The sequence below is a fragment of the Scyliorhinus canicula genome, chromosome 19, assembly GCF_902713615.1.
Source record: "Scyliorhinus canicula chromosome 19, sScyCan1.1, whole genome shotgun sequence".
Classification (NCBI taxonomy): domain Eukaryota; kingdom Metazoa; phylum Chordata; class Chondrichthyes; order Carcharhiniformes; family Scyliorhinidae; genus Scyliorhinus; species Scyliorhinus canicula.
Window position 1 is genome coordinate 93,204,985 of NC_052164.1, and position 13,709 is coordinate 93,218,693.

Consider the following 13,709-nt stretch of genomic DNA (forward strand, 5'->3'; position numbering starts at 1 on the left):
TCAAAGCCACTCAACCAAGGGAGATAAATGGAAAGCACTTAACTCTCCCCTTTGACATTCAACAGCATTACTGTCACTGAATACCCCTCCCATTGACGAGAAGCTTATCTGCACTAGCTCATCAATACCATGACTACGAAAGCAAGCCAGAGGCTGGGAACTCAATAGCAAACAACTCACCTCCAAAGTTTTTACTACATCTATTTACAAGGCACAAACCAGGCCTACCCAGCGATGCCCATACACCCATGAATGAATATAAAATAAGTAAAATGGAATAGTCTCTAATAACCTTGCTGAATGCAACTACTGTAGAATGAGGGGCCCACGGTGACGCAGTGGTTAGCACTGCTGCCTCATGGCACCAAGAACCCGGGTTACTGTCTGTGTGGAGTTTGCACATTCTCCCCATGTCTGTGTGGGTCTCACCACCACAACCCAAAAAAGATGTGCAGGGTAGGTGAATTGGCCGCGCTAAATTGTCCTTTAATTGGAAAGAAAGAATTGGATACTTTAAATTTTTTTTAAAATTATTCTGTAGTGACATGCACAGACGACTGATTGAGAGAGCTGACGTCAAACAGGACGTGACAAGGAGGAAGTGGGAGGAAGACTTGGGGTTCGATATAGGGTGGGGGCTCTGGAGCGGAGCACTACAAAGGGTCAACTCCCTCTCCACATGTGTAAGACTCAACCTAACACAACTAAAAGTGGTACATAGAGCCCACTTGACCAGAACTAAAATGAGTAGGTTCTTCCCGAAGGTGGGGAACAGATGTGAACAGTGCCAAGGAGGCCCAGCCAACCACGTCCACATGATCTGGTCTTGCCCCAGACTTGCGGGGTACTGGACAGCCTTCTTCGAGGCAATGTACAAAGTGGTGGGGATGAGGGTGAAGCCATGCCCAAAAATGATGACACATTCACTCCGTGTCTCCCCAGAGTCCAAAGATGTGCAGGTTAGGTGGATTGGCTATGCTATATTGCCCCTTAACTGGAAAAGAAATAATTGGGTACTCTAAATTTTAAAAAAATTAAAAATTATGCCACTGTCCACAAACTTAATTTTTTACTTAGCATTGCCAACAATCCACCTCAAATAATTCAAGAATGATCACTTTATTTATTATAATTCGAACAAGTTTGTATATGGAAGCCCAAGGTTAGCTTTAAAGCCCTGTTTTGCCAAGTAATTGAATAAATCCATACTGGAACTAACTAGTACTACAATTGCAACATTAATCCAGCACTTACTGGCATTAAGGAGACCTGTCTAAATGCTTGCACTCAAACTGACTTTTAATTACAGTAAACTTGCTGCCGTGTGCCTTAGTACGATACTCGGAAATGCATTTAATAATTCAGTCACCAAGGGAGTTTGAGATACATTTAACCCAGTGATGGGGAAGCAGATAGAGGAAGCTTTGTCATATCTCCCGTTGAAAGTCACAGGACACATGACAGTAAAATAAAATGGAGCGATAAGGAAACGCAAGGCCCGTGAACTCATGATCAATCAGCGAGTTTATTTCTTGTGCAATCGAGGAGAGGCTGAAGATCAAATCCAATCTTGGCCGGATTAGTGGCAAGAGTGTTCAGCCTCTCAGGTTAGGGAGGTGGAAATGGGACAGCTTTTGTATCTATTCCCATTTGCCTCTCAGCAACTCCTACAAGAAGAGTTCATGCATTGAGGTCACGTGAGTGCAGAATCGGGCTGGCCTGTGATGCTCCTTATGGACGAGTCGCTCAAGAGATGAAATCAGCCCTGGGGCGGTAACGCAAAATGGGCGATAATGCATGAGCAGCTTGTTTTTCACCCATCTGGTTTTTTTCCCCCTCCAACACAGAAGGTGGGCAGAGGTAATATGATGCTAAAACAGGGCCCATGTCAGTCTGTAAACAATATATCTAAAAAAAAATTAATGGATGGATTTCGATGAAACTTAGTACACAAAAAGGGTTTGTCCCGAAGAAGAGCTGAATTGTTTTTGGCGAGGATGCAGACGTTGATCCAGATCCTGGAATTTTTTAAAGGGTCCATTAACCTTGGGAGATAAAATGAATTGACCTTTTTGAGAATTTTGCGTGTTGTTCTATTTGGAATGCTGTTGATTGTTGTACGTAAGAACACAGGATTAGGAGCAGAAGTAGGCAATTCAACCCTTTGAGCCTGCTCCGCCATTCAATCAGATCATGGCTAATCTCTTCCTGGTCTCTAAGCCACCTTCCTACCTGTTCCCCACTTCCCTTTAACCCGTATTTAAAATCAGAAATACATCAATCTCTTTCTTGAAACCATTTAATAATTCAGACTCCACTGCACTATGGGCCACAAATTCACCTCATCTGCGAGAAGTAGTGCCTCCTCATTTCAGTTTTAAATCTACCGCCTCTCAACCTATAATCTGGGACCTCTTGCTCTAGATGAAATGAAATGAAAAAAAAATAATTTGCCCCACAAGGGGGAATATTTGGTCTATATTTACTTTAGCAATCCCTTTTAGTATTTTATATACCTCGATCAGATCCCTCCTCATCCTTCTAAACTCCAGCGAGTATAAGCCCAAACTGTTTAATCTCTCAACCCCTTCATCTCCGGAATCAATCTGGTGAACCTCCTCTGAACTGCTTCTAATGAACACCACCATAGATCATAGAATTTACAGTGCAGAAGGAGGCTATTCGGCCCATCGATACTGCACCGGCTCTTGGAAAGAGCACCCTACCCAAGGTCCACATCTTTCCTCAAATAAGGAGACCAGAACCAAGCACAATTTCACCAACACCCGATACAATTGTAACAATACCTCTCTACTTTTATACTCTAGTCCCTTTGCAAAAAGCACTAACATTCCATTTGCCTTTCTTATTACATTTCATACCTGCAAACAGACTTTCTGCGATTCATGAACAAAGACATCCAGATTCCTCTGCTCAGATGTATTTTGAATCTGCTTCCCATTTAGATAATAATTTGCCTGACTATTTTTTCAGCCAAAATGGGTAACCTCAGACTTATCCACATTGAACTCAATCTGCCAAATGTTGGCCCAATCTGCTAGCCTAATATGGTGGCACAGTGGTTAGCACTGCTGCCTCACAGCTCCAGGGATCTGGGTTCAATGTCGGCCTCAGGTGACTGTCTGTGTAGAGTTTGCACTTGCTTCCCATGTCTGCGTGGGTTTCCTCCGGGTGCTCCGGTTTCCTTCCACAGTCCAAAGATGCGCAGGTTAGGTGGATTGGCCATGCAAAATTGCTCTTTAGTTACCAAACGTTTAGGTGGGGTTACTGGGTTTGAGGATAGGATGGAGATGTGGGCTTAAATAGGGTACTTTTTCCAAGGGCAGGTGTAGACTCGATGGGCAGAATAGCCTCCTTCCCCACCTATTTTAGTATCATCCGCACATTTTTCTATGTTACACTCTGTCCCTGCTTGAAGATCATTTATGTAGGTTGTAAACACCTGAGGTCCGAGGACTGAATCCTGCGGCACACCACTAGTTACAGTTCACCAGCCAGAGAAGGACCAATTTAACCCAACCCTCTGCTTTCTGTCAGTCAACCAATCCTGAATCCAATCTAGTATTCTAACCCCCAATCCTCTGGATCAATCTTTTATGCAATTGTAGAACTTTATGGATTGTCTCTTCTGCGAGGGAACTTGTCACTGCTGTCAAAATGTGAGCAGAGTTTTCAGGGCAGGTTATTGGATGCGATTGGCCCGGAGCCTCTTCAGTGAGATGGAAGCTCCGAATAAAAAGATTTATTCTTTCAGCTTTGTAGTTACGGAGCAGGTGGTGACCTTGTGGCTCAGTGGTTGTCATTCCTACCTCTGAGCCAGGAATAAAAACTCTGGGGTTTGAGTCCCAATTCTGATGGCCCCAGAAGTTGCATCCATAACGTGGCAAAGCAGGTTTACGATCAACCTGTAGATCCTTCCAATACACCTATGGTGAGTGGTGAGAGCGGGTGAGTCTCCAGGTCAACCAGAGCCTGCAGAAGGAAATGCCAAACCACTGCAGTACCTTGGCAAGCAAAACCATGGACCAACGCTTGGGAGTTCATCATTGCCAATTCCTCTGAAGACACGGTAGCTGAAGCGAGAGAGTTACAGGGTATCAATCAGACAGGGAAAAGCCTCAAGGAAGAGCTGCATAATTGTAATGACGTTGAGTCAACAGAGGTGTGCACTGCACCGTGTCACCTCTTTAATTTTCGGAAATTAACAGGAAATAAAATTGAACAGATTGTAAAAGGGGGCTGACTCGCGACTGACTGCTTTAAAGCTACCACCAAGATTCCTTCTAATCTGCGTCGCCACACTGCAACCAAGGACGAGCCGTGAGAACCTCATAAGCCATGTTAAAGTATGAGCCAGCACTTCAGCAGTATTCCTGGAGATTTCATTATATCACTTCCTACCTCCAACTACCCCACTGTTGATCACCCAATATATCCATCCTCACAGTGTAACGCCTTCCAGCATGATGCGACCATCAATTCACGCTAGACAAGAGTAGAAGTAAACTGTGGCTTTAATCAACTTAGAACATTGCCTGCCTGCGACTGATCCAATACTGAGAACCGCCTACAGGTCGACTGCTCTTTATACCTCCCTTCGAGGGGAGGAGCCATGGGCAGAGCCCATACATGCCCCAACATGTTCCCCTATGGATAATGCCATACAATGGCCCACAAGAGAAGCCCACAAGGGCTACAGCATAGAACAGATACAAATACAAGGGCAACAGCACAGATACACATACAATGGTGGATTATTGGCATAATACATTCACCACATTCACCCCCTGTTAAAAAAATGAAGTCCGGCGGGGGTGACGGCTTCATACGTTCAGCCGGTCTGGCGCATAGATTGTGCGCTGTGATCGCCGAAGCTCTGGCATTGTTGCTGGCCCGGGTGTCGAACTCGTCCGTGCTGGCATCGGTAGTGAGGGCGCTGGTGCGGGTACAAACGTGGACTCTGGGAGCGTCTTTTCTGGAGCTTCATTCCGTGGATCGGTGAAGGGGGGATGGCGGACGGGAGGGAGCGTGGGAGCGTGGGGGCAGGGGCGCTGGTCATGGTAGGTTGGGCGGGATATGGTGGAGGGGCGGTGGTGGTGGTGGAACCGGTGGGCACCAGGTCCTGGAGAGAGACTGTATCCTGTCGGCCATCGGGGTGTTCGATATAAGCGTACTGGGGGTTGGAGTGTAGGAGCTGGACCCCCTCTACCAGAGAATCGGACTTATGGCTCCTGACGTGCTTTCTGAGTAGGACTGGCCCCGGTGTCTTCAGCCAGGATGGAAGCGAGGCCCCTGAGGTGGATCTTCAAGGGAAAACAAATAGGCGGTCATGAGGGGTCTCGTTTGTGGCCGTGCAAAGTAGGGACCTAATAGAGTGGAGCGCATCGGGAAGGACCTCCTGCCAGTGGGAAACTGGGAGATTCCTGGACCGCAGGGTCAGTAGGACGGTCTTCCAGATCGTCGCGCGTAGACCTCGTTCACGGGTCGTACATAGAGGCGTTTGAGCATCGTAAGGGCGTCTGCTTGGGAGGAGGCCTCGTTGAGTTGAACAGAGATTCGATGGCTCACCCGTGCGTGGAGGAGGCTCAGCTTCTGTTCATCAGTGACAGAAGGCGTGGAGAAGGCTGTGAGATAGGCCTTGAAGCAGCGGAGCCAGTGCGAAAAAATTTATTTCGCCTCAGCGGCCTGCAGATCGAGTTCCAGTCGGTCAGGTTTGAGGGCCGAGTCCATAGTTGCGTTTAAGTTGATTAAATTGATGCGACCATCAATTCACTCGAGACAAGAGTAGAAGTAAACTGTGGCTTTAATCAATTTAAAACAGTGCCTGCCTGCGACTGATCCAATCCTGAGAACCGCCTACAGGTCGACTGCTCTTTATACCTCCCTTCAAGGGGAGGAGCCATGGGCGGAGCCCATACATGCTCCAACATGTTCTCCCTTGGATAATGCCATACAATGGCCCATAGGAGAAGCCCACAAGGGCAACAGCATAGCACCGATGCAAATACAAGGGCAACAGCACAGATACAAATACACTGGTGGATTATTGGCATAATACATTCACCGCACAGCAATCAACTGAAAAGCAAGTAGCCACTTCATTATCAAATGTAATTGTTGACTGTCAATACAGAGCCTTCTTTCCCAATCTCCCATACTTTTCTAACTACTCACCTTCAATCCCAGCAGTTTCCAAGCCAATCCCAACCCCAACTACCAAGCAACACCAGATTTTTTCCCCCCTCCGTGTACCAGCTCACCAATTAATTGTGGCCCCTTAGACAAGGTGTCACTGGACGATTGGCAACTCTGAGACTCTATCCCAGATGAGATGGGAAAGTTAGTTTTGGGGCGGGGGGCAGGAAATTGTCAGAGGAAAATGAGCGGCACGTTGGTGCAGTGGTTAGCACTGCTGCCTCATGGCACTGAGGACCCGGGTTCGATCCCGGCCCCCGGGTCACTCTTCATGTGGAGTTTGCACATTCCTCCCGAACTGCTTGGGTCTCACCCCCGCAGCACGGTAGCATTGTGGATAGCACAATCGCTTCACAGCTCCAGGGTCCCAGGTTCGATACTGGCTTGGGTCACTGTCTCTGCGGAGTCTGCACATCCTCCCCGTGTGTGTGTGGGTTTCCCCCGGGTGCTCCGGTTTCCTCCCACAGTCCAAAGACGTGCAGGTTAGGTGGATTGGCCATGATAAATTGCCCTTAGTGTCTAAAATTGCCCTTAGTGTTGGGTGGGGTTACTGGGTTATGGGGATAGGGTGGCGTTGTTGACCTTGGGTAGGGTGCTCTTTCCAAGAGCCGGTGCAGACTCGATGGGCTGAATGGCACTGTAAATTCTATGATTCTATGAACCCAAAGATGTGCAGGGAAGGTGGATTGGCCACGTTAAATTGCCCCTTAATTGGATAAAAAAGAATTGGGCTCTCTAAATTTATTTTTGAAAAGGGGGAGGGAAGTGCTATGTAAAAGAAACAGAGTAAAGAAAAAGTGAACCATGAAAAACAAGTTTTTAAATTAATATTAAAGAAACAGAGTTAAATAATAACACCCTCGCAAACAAATAAAGCTTAAAGGAGCCATCCATTGAAACTGATCTGTAGAACACATCAAAATAAGGTAATTTGATTCTGTTCCATTGATGGAGACAGGCTCAATGCTATTAATGGGCTGTTAGGCTGTAATGAGATGAATTTAGTCAGGAGCACATCATCAATCAATATGTTTCACAAGTGAAGCAAACTGCAAGCAAATGGCCATTAAATAACCAAGGCAACCTCCCGTTACCCTCCTCAGGACCAATGCACTCAAATTATCCTTAGATTCATCATCAATTTTTAAAACAACAAAGCTGGCAATTTGGGATTGAAAGTTTGGCATCATTTCCCTTTCTAAACTGAAAAAAACAGCGAGCAAGTTTATTGCTTCTATCCAGAATCATCAACACCTGAGCAAATGTTTTCCATTGCAAGAAATTAAAATATATTTAATTCCTAAAAATATTTTCGGGCCGCCAGCTGGTCTCACACTTTGGGCAGGATTTTCCCACCGTTCCTGCAGGCGGCAGAGGGAGCAAACAACAGGAAACTCTGTTGACACCGGTGGGATCGCCGACGGTCAATGGCAGGCTGCCTCCACCACCGAAAAACACGCCCCTGGGGTAGTGGGGGGGGGGGGGGGGGGAGGGGGGGGGGAGGGGGGGGGAGGGGGGGGGGAGGGGGGGGGAGGGGGGGGGGAGGGGGGGGGGGAGGGGGGGGGGGGAGGGGGGGGGTACAGGAAACCCTGCCCTTCGGATTAAATCGCCCAAATCCCCATATCCAAATTACAAACGTTGATTATTTTTCAAACTACCAATTGTAATCTTTGATCTGTCAGAGACCGTTAGGAACTGGGGGAAATCCTGAGAGGAATTTTCCAGATTTCCTCCCACCAAGTTGGCCTGAGTTTGTAACCTTTTTTTTTTTGGCTTTCCCGGAGATCACGTGGTTTTGGGTGGGGTGGTGTGTGGGTGTGAAATTTAAAAAATGAAATGAAAATCGCTTATTGTCACGAGTAGGCTTCAAATGAAGTTACTGTGAAAAGCCCCTAGTCGCCACATTCCGGCGCCTGTTCAGGGAGGCTGGTACGGGTGTGACCCGAGGTCTTCCAGTTGTGAGGGAAAGACTGGATGATCCGAAGGATCTTCACCTGTCTGTTATTGATTATATGTTCATGATATAATCAGGAGGGCATCATAATGGCGCAGTGGTTAGCACTGCTGCCTAACGACATTGAGGACCCGGGTTTGATCCCGACCCGGGTCACTGCCCGTGCGGAGTTTCAACATTCTCCCCGTGTCTGCGTGGGTCTCACTCCCACACCCCAAAAAGATGTGCAGGGTAGGTGAATTGGCCACGCTAAATTGCCCCTTAATTGGAAAGAAAAATAATTGCATACTCTTTTATTTTAAAAAATGATGTTAATCAGCAGTTGGAGGCAATTCAAAGACTGATCTCGCAATAACTGTATAATTTGCTTTAAACCCTCAGGGCAAACTGATCTAATGTAATCCCTCTTTCACCCGTGATGATTTTCCGTTTGCTCTCACACCGCATTTTTCATTGAGGCATTTTAGAGTTAGTCCACTCATGTATACTATTTTGGTGAAACCAATTAAATTAATTCAACAGACGAAGGGACAAATCAAAAGAGTAGCCCCTTACCGCATCAAACAAAAACAAATGGCAAAGGAAACTTTAAACATCAAATCAAAATGTCAATAAAACACCTCAGTCCCCACGGTGCCCACTGGACATGGAAGGTCTCGATGTTGCCACATGTTCCCTCTCCAAAGACACCTGGCCGTGAATGTGGCCATGGTAGAGGAGCGGACAATCTGGTTGGATGATCCCCTTGATCGCCCATTCCCTGGACGTATCCATTTGTGTATAGGTGTCCAGATCACATGAGGATGTGTAATTGACTTTGCTCAATTAATAATAACAATAATAATTGCTTATTGTCACAAGTAGGCTTCAATGAAGCTACTGTGAAAAGCCCCTAGTCGCCACATTCCGGCACCCGTTCAGGGAGGCTGGTACAGGAATTGAACCCGCGCTGCTGACATTGTTCTGCATTACAAGCCAGCTGTTTAGCCCACTGTGCTAAACCAGCCCCTGTCACAGTGTTGTCCGTGGCTCACTTAGCATCACTCTCGCTGCTGAGTCAGAACAATATGGTTTCAGGATTTGAGCACAGAAATGATGACTGACACTGCAGTGCAGCGCTGAGGGACTGCTGCTTTGCCAGAGGTGCTGGCTTTCAGAAAAACTTTAAACCAAGGTTCTATCTACATCCTTGGGTGGATGTAAAATATTCCATTTTCCTCTTCCAGCAAATGATACCCTGGCAATTATTGATCCCTTAACCAACATCAGTAAAGCAGATACCCGGCCATTAGACATGACTGTTTGTGGGAGCCGGTTGTGAGAACATTTGTCATTCTTTCTACGATGGTGAATGTAATTCACAAGTGAGCCATTGTCTGAAAAGTGCTTTGTATCATCCTGTAGACATGAATGGCACTATATAAATGCAAGTCTCTCTTGAAAAATGAAAATCGCTTATTGTCACGAGTAGGCTTCAAATGAAGTTACTGTGAAAAGCCCCTAGTCACCACATTCCGGCTCCTGTTTGGGGAGGCTGTTACGGGAATCGAACCGTGCTGCTGGCTTACCTTGGTCTGCTTTCAAAGCCAGCGATTTAGCCCTGTGAGCTAAACAGCCCCTCTTCAATGAAGTTACTGTGAAAAGCCCGTAGTCGCCAGATTCCGGCGCCTGTCCGGGGAGGCTGGTACGGGAATCGAACCGTGCTGCTGGCCTGCTTGGTCTGCTTTAAAAGCCAGCGATTTCGCCGAGTGAGCTAAACCAGCCCCTAAAATGAAATGAAAATCACTTATTGTCACAAGTAGGCTTCAATGAAGTTACTGTGAAAAGCCCCTAGTCGCCACATTCCGACACTGCTGGTACAGGAATTGAACCATGCTGCTGGCCTGCTTGGTCTGCTTTCAAAGCCAGCAATTTAGCCCTGAGCTAAACAGCCACATTCCATTCTCTTTCATTCACGTAGATGATGCACTCTTGTTCCCTTCTTCTGAATTTTATCTTTCTTCTTTTGCCCTCTCGACTTGACACCGTTGCAATTTCTACAGTAAATTAACAGCAGCATCCCTGCACGCTATAGAGATCAACTAACTCAGCACAGAGTAGAATTAAGACACATTTATATGATTCATAGAACCTGACTCTTTCAAAGTAGAATGTGTTCCCTTCAACGGACTTGTCACAACTCATTTTTTTAAAATTTAAAGTACCCAATTTGTTTTTCCAATTAAGGGGCAATTTAGAGTGGCCAATCCACCCCCCCACACATCTTTTTGGGTTGTGGGGGCGAAACCCACGCAGACACGGGGAGAATGTGCAAACTCCACACGGACAGTGTCCCAGAGCTGGGATTGAACCCGGGTCCTCAGCACCGTGAGTCAGTAGTGCTAACCACTGTGCCACCGTGCCGCCGTCGTCACAACATTTTTGGACTGTGGGAGGAAACGGGAGTGTCTGGAGGATACCCATGCAGATACATGGAAAACATGCAAACGCCACACAGAGAAGGCTGGAATTGAACCCGGGTCCCTGCTGCAGTGAGACACCACTGTGCCCCCGTGCCATCCAAATGTTGCTGTTGAAAAAGGGAGGAGGGGCAGCTAGATCAAATAGGAAGGCCACAGATAGGTTAGAGGTTGGCGTGGATCCAGAATAAGTCTTAATGGCATTTATATTAACACTTAGTCTAACTCTAAGTGTTAAATCTAAATTAATAACTTAGATTAATAATGGGTCCAGAAGAATAACACTTTGGCAGGGCGGTGGTGCAGTGGTTAGCACTGCTGTCTCACGGCGCCGAGGTCCCAGGTTCGACCCTGGCTCTGAGTCACTGTCCGTGTGGAGTTTGCACATTCTCCCTGTGTCTGGGTGGGTTTTGCCCCCACAACCCAAAGATGTGCAGGGTAGGTGGATTGGCCACCCTAAGATTGCCCCTTATTTGGAAAAAATGAATTGGGGACTCTAAATTAATATTACAAAAAAGAAGAACACTTATTCTGGACCCATGCTTAATTTACTGCAACCGTTACCACTCCCTTTTCCTTTTGTTCTGTGACTTCTTTGTTATTTAATCTCTCCCGCCCTGTCCTCCTATCTCTGACCTTCCATTTTGTCCCCTCTGACCGCTATCCTGTATGTTACAGCTTAAAACCCATCATATTTCTACCTCTCCTAAGTTCTGAAGAGGAGTTATGTTGGCTTGAAACGTTAACTGTGTTTCTCTCTCCACAGCTGCTGCCAGCCCTGCTGAGTTTATCCAGCATTTTCGGTTTTTATTTCAGATCGGCAGCATCTGCATTTTGCTTTTACTTTAAAAGTGCTCACATTGAAGCTCCCTGACAACTTAACGGACAAGTGCCCCCCTCCCCGCTCCTCCCCGCTTGTGCTGATAAGGCTTCATTCTTTGAGTCCCAAAGGAAAATAATTTAGTGAATTTGCACCACATCAATAGAACAGAAAGACTTGTATTACTGTGGAGCCATTCACAAACTCCAGATGTCCCCAATTGCTTTCTGAGCAATTTAATGAGGCATCGGACAGCATGGTGGCGCAGTGGTTAGCATTGCTGCCTCACGGCGCCAAGGTCCCAGGTTTGATCCCGGCTCTGGGTCACTGTCTGTGTGGAGTTTGCACATTCTCCCCGTGTATGCGTGGGTTTCGCCTCCACAACCCAAAGATGTGCAGGGTAGGTGGATTGGCTGCGATAAATTGCCCCTTAATTGGAAAAAAGAATTAATTGGGTACTCTAAATTTATAAAAAAATAAAATAAAAATTTAATGAGACATCAAACTGAGATTCTGTCTGCCCTCCCAAATAGAAGTAAAATTCCCATGGTGCAGTTTTAAGGAACAGCATAGAAGTTTCTCCCCTGTGTTTTGACCAATATGTATCACTCAGACAGATAATCTGGCCATGTGGCGTAATGGGTGGCATCTCTACCACTAGACCAGACGCTCCAGGTTTGAGTCCAATGCCAAGATTGGTTGGCCACGGAAGGAGCGTTCATAATGTGGCTCAACGGGCTGATAATCAGATCAGGAATACTTCCAGCACTTCCCCGCTGGGGGACAGAAAAGCAGTGAAAATAGGCTTTTAAAAAAATGTTGCTTGTGGGAGCTTGCTGCGAACAATTTGACTGCCACATTTCCTACATTTAAACAATGACTATACCTCAAAACATGCTGGAGTGGGATTTGCACGGACAACATTCTGACTCAGGGGCGAGGAGGCACTGTGCCACAGTTCGCTTCCCGGTTTTAGTCACTTGGCTAAAGTTCAGGAGCAATTGCCGGCAACAGTATCACAGAAAAGACCAGCACCCAGAGGAAGAGAAAATATTGGCAGGAGAATGACAGAATCTACTAACGTGCGACTTTGTCTTTGAATCAGTGAGAACATGCTCAAAAACAGACACTTTCCTGATAATCCAGATTAACAGACAGGGTCTGGGGACTCTTTAAGACTCATTACTCGGCTGGCCAGCCTGTATATTGCCCTGTAATAAAGCTGGAGAGAGACTGGAACACTTCATCATCAATAAAAAGTGTCTGAAATGTTAAAGGAATGGCTGAATCGGAAACCTTTATCAATAGTGTTAAAAATGATTGCAACGTGTTTATTTTTACTGCTGTTTCGTGTAATCAATCAGATCACCTTTGGAGTTACTTGGGTTTGGGCCTTCAGAAAGCTAAGAGAATTACACTGCATGTGTCCTGTGTTATTCAAGCTCCATTGCGAATGACTGATTTACCCCAGCTAGCCCTTATTTTCATCCCTTTTTGAACTATTTCCACCGTCTGATTTGTAACCGAGGAAGGACAAGTGCCCAGATTCCTCGGGTGATTTTATTGATTGTCAAGAAGTTTGTATGACTCAATGAGGACACGCTACCCAATTCTCCCGGCTCCACCTCCCAATATGCCTAGTCCGTGATCGAGGTCCTCTGGCAGCAACTGTAACAATATGTGTATTGTAAGGAATACAAAGGGTTAACAATAAGATAGTAATACTTCTCACCAGCAGATGGAGATAAGGAGCAGCCGTATAAATATCATGTGACTCCTTGGATTCTGGGAGAATGTGGTTCGGCGTGAGATAGTTTAGGTGCCTAGCACAGAGTTCTGTAAGAGATGTCATATTGTTTTATTTAATAACTTATTCTTTGTTGACTGGTTAGAATCTGTAATTTAGTACTGTAAATAAATCAGCTTTGTTCAATACTCAATGGATGTTCTTCGTTAACACTATGTTCTCAAGACGTCCTGACAGACCCAACAGAGAACATCACAGCAATAACAGCTCAGAGATCAGGAAATCAGCCAATGGACGCATGGAGCCAAAATCCAACAATTCCAGCAGAGTGAAAACAAGAAAATTTACCTTTTTCCTACTTGAAACATAGAAAATAGGAGCAAGAGCAGGTGGAGGCCATTCGGCCCTCCGATCCTGCCGCACCATTCAACATGACCACGGTTGAACCTTTATCTCCACACTCCAGCGTTCTCCGCCTACCCCTTGACTGGTAGCAATATTGTGGCCAATTTT